Here is a 10,214-nt window from a genome sequence, read left to right on the forward strand (position 1 = left end):
CTTTTTTTTTTTTTAAATCATTTTATTGTTTATACCACAGTCACTTGCAAATTGGCAAAAGTGTTCCATGACAGAGAGAACAAACAGATGTGTCATGCAACGTAAAATTAAATTAAGGCTTTCCTAAAGCTGGAGAAGTACCACAGAAACACAGAATGCTGTTGCTGTTTCAGACAACAGCCCAGGGGGTATGGGTGGGTAGGAATGGAGGGTGCTCCTACATTGGTTGGCCTTCTTGTATTGGCCTGAGATCACTGCTGGTTCCTGTGGGGAATTCCCTAATATGTTTGGTAAGCCGATCACCTGCAACCATTTATAATTGGGGTACGGTGACACTTCTGCAGAATAAATTCTACAAGTTCCTAAGCAGTTTCTCTAAATCTCATCTGTGATCAATGGTTGGTAAATTAGGATTCTGCAAAGGTAATCCCATAAACGGACATCCAGGGAAGTTTTACAACCAATGAAATGAAACCAAAAAATAAACAGCTACACAAACCAAACCTGCACACTGAACTAAAGTGATGTCACATCCAGGACTTCTGAAAGAACCAGAGCAGGCAAGGTCCTTCAAACAGACGATCCTCATCCTTCTCTTCAGCCAGAAGACTGGCAGGCTCCGACACCCCTCCACCTACCCTCTGTTTCTCCAAGTCCCTCTCAGTTTTTTTTTTCCTTGAGAATCTTTTTCTTCTCCTGTATTTTCTTTAACCTACAGAACTCTTCTTGCTCTCCCACTCAGCTCTGTGATGATATAAGCAAGGGTACGTTCAATCCTAGAAATGATGATGTGTTCAATGGCATTTACACGCCTGTTGGTTATCTTAATAGCTTCATCCCAAGTAACAAAGGAAGTCTGCAGTGAGGCGAGTTCCACCAGCAGTTCCACTGTGTTAGCCTAATTCCTCTTCAATTTAGCCAGTTGTTCCCCACCTCTGGCTACACCAGTCAGTTCATAACTGTCAGTTCCTTCATGGTAATGTTCAAATCCTGGCAAGGTAACACCTGCTACATTATTTTTCTTTGCTGGAATCTCCACTTGGGCTTTATTTATATTTTGGATAACTGTGGTGCTGAAGTCCCCTGCTGTGAACTTGGCCTCAGCAAGTAAAAAGGTGGCTTCTCTCATCACTTCATTCATCAGCATTTTAGTCTCTATGATCTTCTTTAGGATCTGTCGAAATTGAAGAGTTAAGGTTTCAGATCTTTCCTTCATGAGGTTTTGACCCATCTGCGCACCTTTTATTCCCAGCCTTCATGATGGTCTGTGCCATTCTTGAGGGAAAGATTTCAATTCGGACGTTGCTGGACATTCAGACCAGGACTGTTGGGCTCTGGTTCCCCGTGAGTTCCCTCCCCTTAGACCCAGCCACAGCATCTTCTGCTCAGCTGAGGTCTTGGTTAGACTGCATTGCAACTCCATTCCTCCTTCTACACAATCCTGTTTCCTTCTCTGCTTTCCTGTCCTTTCCGTAGGTAATGACTCAAAGAAATCTCTGCCTCAGAGTGAGCTTTATCTGGAGAAAGTGTATTGTCAGAATATGGTTAGAGTTCTTAAAGTATCCTAAGCTAAGGGACAAAAAAGTCTTTCAAGTTCTGAAGCTAGAGGGAAGTTTTTACACTAAAGAAACAAGGGAGAAAGCTGTGACAATCAGAATGATTGGAAAGTAGTATAGTAGTACACTGGGATTGAAGATCCTTGAGGGAAGATATTTTTGTCTGTTGGGTTCACAGACACTATTCTCAATGGCTATTGGGTTCACAGACACTATTCTCAAAATAATTCCTGATTTTTTTTTTTAAGAGCGAATAGAAGGGTGTCTTGCAGAACTCAAGAGCAAAATATGCAAATTATTGCAGTATGGCACTGGGATGATAACATTGAAAACCCACTAGTACTGTTTCTCATTCTCTTCTTATTGGGTAGATAGATTTTTTTTAGGGTTCTGCTTTTCTGTTTCACATGGCTGGATATTCTTTCTTCAGACTCCTTAGTATACAAACGAGTTTATACAAAGGGATTAACTAACTTTATCTCAGGCCTGACTTTAAATTTCTGGGAAGCGGTCTGATTGATCTCCCTTTTCCTCCAACTAGCTTTAGCCAAAAGGTAAGGGCTTGGGAATTCCTGGAAAACATGGATAATAGTTCACTGGATTGATTTAAAAAGTAGACTATTTTCAGAATAGTTACAAATTCACACACAAAAAAATTAGAAGACAGTACCAAGAATTCCCATATACCAATTTTACTTATTAACACCTAACATTAGTATGGTACACTTATTATAATATTACCTTAAGTATATACAATAGTTTGTTCAGATTTCCTTAGTTTAAACCTATAGCTCTTTTTATGTTTCTGATTCCCACATTACTTTAAGTGGTCATATTTTTTAGGCTATTCTTGACTGTGATAGTTTCTGAGACTTTTTTGTTTAGATGACCTTGACAGTTTTGAGTACCACTGGTGAGTTGTTTGACGGGATGCCTTTATTTTGGAATTTGTCTATTTTTCTCATAATTAACCTGAGGGGTTTTTTGTTTGTTTGTTTGTTTGTTTTGTTTTTTGTATATGCTTTTTGAATGTGTGGGAGGGAAGGAAAACCACAGGATTAAAGTACAATTTTAATCTCTATCAAGGTTACATATTGTTAACTGTACTCAGAGGTCAAGTTGTTAACTCCTTAACTATTTTGAATTTGTCTTCATGGGATATTTGTCTCATATTAAAATTCTAATGTACTCAATTATTTATTAACTAGAGGCCCGGTGCATGAAAAGTCATACACTGAAAGGGTGGGTCCCTCAGCCTGGCCTGTGGTTATCTGAGCCTCGGATGGCCCTGGGCAGCTGGACAGTTGCCATCCAAGGCTTGCCTGTGCCTTGGGTCAACGCTAGGTGGCTGGGGGCTAAGAGGACTGGGAGACTCTGGAGGCAGGCCCATGGCTGCAGCCCCATCTGGGCTAAGAGGACTGGGCACCTCTATCTTGTGGCTGTGGGCACCACCATCTTTGAGGGTGTGGCAGTTAATTAGCATACTCCCTCCTTATTGGCTGTGGGCGCCATCAACTTTGAGGGCGGGACAGTCAAATAGTATATTCCCTCCTTATTGGGTGTGTGCTGCCATCTTTTAGGGCAGGACAGTCCATTAGCATATTCTCTCCTTTTATCTGTGGGTATCGCCATCTTTGAGATGGTGTGAGGGTCAATTAATATATTTCCTCTTTATTAGATAGGAGATAATATGAATATATATTTTATATTTTGAGTTATAATCTAACAATATTTATTTACTAGGTTATTCAAATTGTCCCAACTTTGCCTTTAGAAGCTATTTTCATTGGTCCTTGTGTTCCTATGACATAGTCCCATTAATGTGTTTTTGTTTGTTTGTTTGGTTGTTTATTTTTAATTATTTACTTTGAGCAATTTTTTAATTTCTGGAATGGCAGCATATCCTAGGCATATTTTGCATAGTTCCAGCCCACTGCTACCATCAACAACTTCTCCAAGGAAGTCTGGTTTCTTTTATTAGAGAATAGTAAATCAAGCAAGATATGGTACTAGGGATATCTTCTCAGTTCATAGAGTAAAGAACCACACACATATTTATGTATTTAACCATTTATATCTATATTAATCTAAACATGAGTTTATACTGATGTCTCTAACTCTAGTCTACTATCACGTAGATCATTTTAGCCTCTTTCCATTGTTTATCTGCAAATTAACACTACAACTTGAGAAATCTGACTCCTACATATGCCATCTGCTTTCTTAATTTTGAGTTCCTTTATACATGTATAGCAATATCAAAATTGTTCATCTCTTTCCTCATGGGAAATAACATTTCAACTAGGGTACAGTGTTTATGTGTAGTTTCTTTTGCCTTTAGTCTCATGTGTGGTGAACCCCTTTCACATTCTGTGTGGTTCAGGGCTCAGGTTCAGGGTTTGGGTTTGGAGAAGGCTGCACACAAGTGAGAAGAGGCTACAAAAGTATTAATTTGGTGATATCAAGGGCCAGGCTGGAGCCCACCTCTAGTGGGAGGACTACATACTGTCTGGCTTTGCTATCCCCTTTTATTGAGACTATGGGGAAACACCCATAGCCTTTAGGCAGGAAATAACAGAAATTTACATAAGACAAACAGAGGTAGAGGCTGCTTCAGCTAACAATGCTTCCACTAAACAGTGAGTGGTTAGAGCAATTAAGGTTGTTGACCAGCCTTCCTGGCTTCCTGTCCACATCTCTCTATTAGTGAAACAGTGATTGGTTTGAGGCACTATTATGCATTTTCTGAAGTCAACATTTGCTCCCCACATTATTCAATAAGGTTGTTTTACAATTAGATGGGAGTAATCAATCTGCTTTCCTTCCTCAGATTTCCTGACCTTTTAAATGATTTAAAAAATATATATATTCATATGTTAAAGTTCACTATTTGTGCTGTTTAGTCATGTGGTTTTTGGCTAATGTTTATTGCCATGCATTCACTATTAAAATACCACACAGAATAGTTTCACAGTAGCATGAACTATATTTCATCTATTGATATTTAACTCTCACTATCCCATAAACTCATAGTTTTTATTGTGCCCATAGTGTTGCCTTCTCTGAAATGTAATGCTTCTAACTCTGAGGTATAGAGTTGAAGAAATTCACAAACCTCACATTGAGAGCACAATAGAAAAAGTGTTTTTGGGGAGTCAGCCACATTTCCATAAAGCAAAGGGAGTAAATGGCACACATTCTCAGGAAATATTAATGAAATTGCTATCCTAAGTAGATGGCCACAATGTCCCAGTAGAAGGGTTTGAGATGGTAGAAAATTGGATCTGAGTACAAGATGTATAGAATAATATGGGATAAGTGACTGAGTTGTTTGATAATGGAGGTAATTTGGCTCCTGGCAATGACTCAGATAAAGAGGAAAATGAGAATGGGATTAGTCCATGGAGTCTCTGTGAAAAAGTGAGCCACAAAATCTTATGATATGGCTCAAAAAATGTTCCTTAGAAGCATGATGTACTGTGGGACCATATATCTCAAGATTGTACATCTTAAGAAGGCAACTCCTTGAGTTTTAGTATCATATAAAAGAATTAAGTGACATGTAGTATAACTATACATTTCCTAGTCAGCATTTTGGTTTCTCACGGAAGAAATATTGCAGAGAGTTTGCAAGTTTAAGTTGTAGAATCTGACATATCTGGCTTCAAATCAGTATTGCTATTCTCTTCTTTCTGTTTTTGTTACAGCTACACAGCCTTGAACTCTCCAAGTCTCGGTTTTTATCCTTTATAAAATAAATATATTAATAGTATATTATTCATATGGTTCTTGTGAAGACTAAATGAGCTAATTCATTCAAAGCAACTTCGTAAAGTGTCTTGCACATTGCAAGACAACAGTAATACTATGACTGTTATTATTAGTCTTTTTAAACTGAAGACAGCAAATTCTGTATTTTTTATTCCTTTTAATCTTCGTCATTCTAGACTTAAAAATACATTGAATTTTTTTTTCTATTAGCAAAGGATATTATGGAGAAAGTAATTTAGTCTCTCCATTGCCCCCCCCCCGCCCCCAAGAGGCCTCTGAGTCTTTGTACAACAGAAAAATAATTCATTCTGAATCCATCTCACATCATCTTTCCCAGTTTGCCTGACTGCATCCTCCAGATTCTTTGAAAACCGTATGAGAACTTGTGGTATTATTTTCATTATCATATGTTTTAGCTAAAAGTGAATTCAAGAAAACCTCTATACCAGATATTATTTGGATTTTAGAAATTAACATCATTCCTTGGTAGATTTTTAAATCTTTGGTTATTTTCAAAAATAATCACAATTATAAATGTATCAAGCAGAAATTTCTTAATAAATAGGTTTATAAATGAATAATGAATTTTATTATCACATTTAAATATTATTATGGACAGTGACACTCTGAATTAAAACTCAGACTACATTCAACCTCTTTTGTGGTCACACACACCTTTGGATAGAACATTCCAGTCAGACTAGGACTCTCTATCTGGTTTTCAATTCTCAGCTTTTTACTACCTGGCCAAGATGATAACATTAATGTAAGTTAATGTAATATCACACAATTACTCCACTTGGTCCTCACAACAGTTCTATTAAATTGGCTAGAGTACTAATTAGCATTTATATTAAACAGAAGGGGAAATTGGGCTTACGAAATTAAGAAATGTGTTCAAGGTCACATGGCTAGTAAATGGTAAAGCTGGAATTAAAATTGAGGAAAATTAAAATCTAGGCAGAGCAAAATGTAACCTATATCCATGATATCAGGAATACCTGTGGCACACAGGGAGAAGTCTGTATGCATAGATAGAAAAGGTGGGATATGAGATTTTATAAGACAGCCTTGGAAAAATAAAAATAAATTAAAACATATTTTAAAGTAAAAATCATTGATAACAGCTCTCAACTAGAATATTCCACACTACAAGAGTGAAATAGTGGCTCCAGAAATTTTTTGTGAGCATGTGGGTTGCTCAGAAGTCCAAATTATGTAAGTTAATATTTGTGTAAATTCACTAACATGTTCAATATACTGCATGGTTTACTCAAATCATTCTTTAAATGTTATTTTTTAAACCCAATAATTAGCAACATAAAAATATATATATATCCTGATTAAAGACTGTCAGTCCATATCCCCTTGTTAGGTGTGTAACTAGTGACCATCAACAGTTTAATGGAAGTATTTTGATCTGGTAAAAGTAATGAGTCTTGGTTTTAAAATCATAGCCTTAATAATTTTTACATAGAATCTTGGCTAAAGTATTTAATCTCTTTAGGCCTGTTTCTTCTTTTGTAAAATGAGGATTTTATACCTACACTGTAAGGTCAGTGTTCAGGATAGAATGGCCAATTCTTACCTGTGTTATATGATGCTTAGATGGATATTTTGCTTACCTGTGGTTGTGTCTCCATATTACATTTTTGTCTAGTATCCTATAGGATGCACTGGAGGATCAACCAACAAAGCTTACAGTATGAATTTACCAATAGATAATACTGAAGGTTTATTTAATTTTTATATTTTAAACATCAAAAGAAAACACCTCTATATATTCAAAGTGGGAGAAAATCATCCTGCAAAAGAGAAAGCCTGAGAATTGGAGGAAAATCTGATATTTATATTTTATGCTAAGAAAGAAGAGATATTCATGAAGATCATCTTTCATAAGATTTAACCTCACCAAAGAACTATATAATGATGAGTATCTTTAGCTTGGAGACTATTATCATAAGATGGAGAAGATGGGGTATAAAATATATATATTATATATAATGTGAGATATATATTTCACATCACTAGAAAACTATTCAAATATTTATGTACCCAGAGTATAAAATCTTCATATGATCTGATTCTCTAGTAGGTAATCTTCTCTACTGTAATTCTTCATTTTTTATTTCCTACTACAATGATGTTTATCTTAATATTGCAATTTTTTTTTTAATGTTGAAAGACTACTTTTCTCCCTGGTAATGGATTTTGCAAAAAAGATAGGTATAAAATGTCAACAATAGATAAATATTGTACATATTCAAAGAGACTGTCTCACCAGAGTTCTGATACACATCTGTTATATCTAATTCTACATACAGAAGGCTGTTTCTTTTAGGAAATCAAGTTATATGTGCATTCAGTTGACAGTGTCACCTAGCAGTTTTGTGTTGCTATGCATTTTCTATGCACAGTCTTTTCTGTTATAACAGTAAAATGTGCCTCCCTATCATAAATAAGGTACCTCTATTTCCAGAAAGGGTTAATCTGGCAATTTCTGCTCTCTGGAATAAGAAATTCATTTCTTCAAAACAATTATAAATTAACTCAGTAGGCAGCTATTGGGTACATATTCTATGTCTAGTATGGCAAATTAAAGGCAAACAATCACTGTTAGTCTTGCAACTAGTTCTACCTGTTCCACAGGTGTTGCAATAATGTAACTGCATGATTAATCCAACTACATGCTGCATGCATGACGAGCCAATTTCTAGGAACGGGGGGAAAGGAGCACAGTCAACCTGGATATTACAAAAATGAGTTTAATTTCTAAACATGTCACCATTTTGTAAAAAGCAGAGTTGGTATAGGAAAATACTCTCCTTATTTGGTCCCTTCTTTCTGAAATTGTTAAGGATTTTTCATATTTTCAGTAGTGAGAGACATTGGATAGACCAGTTTTGTGACCTCAATTTGTTTCCTTATCATTTTCCTTATTCTTCCTGGAACAGTTAATAAAGGTTCCTGGAGAAGACAGTATCTTCTCTCTTCCCATTCCAGAATTGACACTCAAGGAATAATTTAAGAATTGGGATTTTTGCCATAGACTTATTTGGATATATTTGTTCCTCAGTGAAGTTACTGCTTCAGTTGATCTCTGTTATAACAGATCTCATTGTTTCCCTCCTCCTGCATCTTCCCTGTTTGGCCCTAATTTACTTCCTATGCATCCTTAAATTATATGTAAATAGACTATAATAGAGTCATCTATATATATATTTAAAAAAAACAAAACAAAAAAAAAAAAACGACAAGCAGTTGGAATGACAAAATAACCAGAATGACTAGAATGACTGCAGTTGCTATAATGCACACTGCGGTGGCCAACTGGCCCAATGGGTCCCCCACAACCTCCTCTGGGGTCTCCCCCAAACTGGCCCCACCACAGATCGCTCCCCTCCACCCCAATTGGGGGCAGGGCTGGCTGGCCATCAGCCCTTGGTCCCTTCGCCTGGCTGGCCTGACCCGGTTGGCTGCCATTGGGGCAGGCCAGCCAGAATGCACCCATGCACAAATTCGTGCACCAGAACTCTAGTGTAATAATAATCATGTATAAGTAGTATAGAATCCTATATAATAAAAGCCTGATATGCTAAGTGTCCAGTCAGCTATTCAACCAATCAAAGCATAAATGCTAATGATATGCTAAGACTGCTCAACTGTTTTCTATGACATTCACTGACTACCAGGGGGCAGATATTAGACTGGTAGCTATGATGTGCACTGACCACCAGGAGCCAGAGACTCTGACTGGTAGGGTAGCTTGCTGCTCAAGACTGAGCAGATGTGTCAGACATACCCTGGAGGCCTCCTATAGTCTCTCCCCAGCTGGCCAACCTCCTGTGTCCCTCCCCGGCCCTGATCATGCACCAGTTGGGTCCTTCAGCCTGGTCTGCACCCTCTCACAATCTGGACTGAAGGACAGCCTCCCCCTACCCTCCAAGTGCAAAATTTTGTGCATTGGGCCTCTAGTGTGATATAAAGTATTATATTACCAATGAATTATAATAGATAATTTCTATAATCCTTAAAGCACATATATCTGTTCTTCCTAAATGAGTTGTCTTTCCTTCCTGAGCACATAAACAGATGCTATTTCTCACCCTCCCTTGCTGTTACATCTAACCATGAGATTCAATTCTGATCAAGGAATTATTAATAAAAATACTATGTGCTACTTTCAGTTCTAGCTCTTACAAGTTTCCCATTTGAACTCCTCATTGTCCTTCTCCCTTTCTGGCTAGCTAATGAAAGCAACCACCAAGGTTACCATGTGATGAAATGTCAGACCCTCAATCAGACTAAGTCCTTAATTGTGTTCTTGGACCTGAACCATACATATGATCTTTTACCCTCTACTCTTGTTGACCAGGAATACTAACTTGGAATGTTACATAAGTTGAAAAATAAACTCCAACTAACCTTGAACTATAATATATTTGGGGTTTGTTATTTTTGTTTTGTTGTCATAGCATAGCATGCCATAAGTGGTATTTTGGTAAGGAGTAGATTAAAATTGGCCTGTATGACAGAAGAACTGGTGGATTTCATCATGCAATATTACTTTGCAAGTTTTAACACATTCAGATTTCAACATGGACTATAAAATAAAAAGAAAAATAGTTCTTTTTATTGTACATTATAAATATTTGCCATTTGATATGCACAAGGTTTCGGGATAAATACCATATTAAGTATCTACTATAAGAAACAGTTATTATCTTCAGGATACTGCCCTCAAGGACAAAAGCACAGTTTATGGACATTTCATTTATATTCCTTTGGAAGTTAACTTATTACTATGAGCTTTGGACCATTGAATGAAGGCATGTATATAGGAATCAATAGAAAATCAACAATAAATCATATTATTTCCAGAGAGAA

At 36.8% G+C, this 10,214-nt stretch overlaps 1 pseudogene across 1 annotated transcript; it reads right to left on the reverse strand.

Moving 5' to 3' along the window:
- Positions 1–527: 527 nt before the first annotated feature.
- Positions 528–1,313, reverse strand: LOC311627596 (V-type proton ATPase subunit D-like; annotated as a pseudogene). The gene has a single exon. The product of its transcript is annotated as a V-type proton ATPase subunit D-like (transcript).
- Between the last annotated feature and the right edge of the window lie 8,901 nt (positions 1,314–10,214).

Source organism: Pipistrellus hanaki (genome assembly GCF_964339955.1).
Source record: "Pipistrellus hanaki genome assembly, chromosome: 9".
NCBI classification, from domain to species: Eukaryota; Metazoa; Chordata; class Mammalia; order Chiroptera; family Vespertilionidae; genus Pipistrellus; species Pipistrellus hanaki.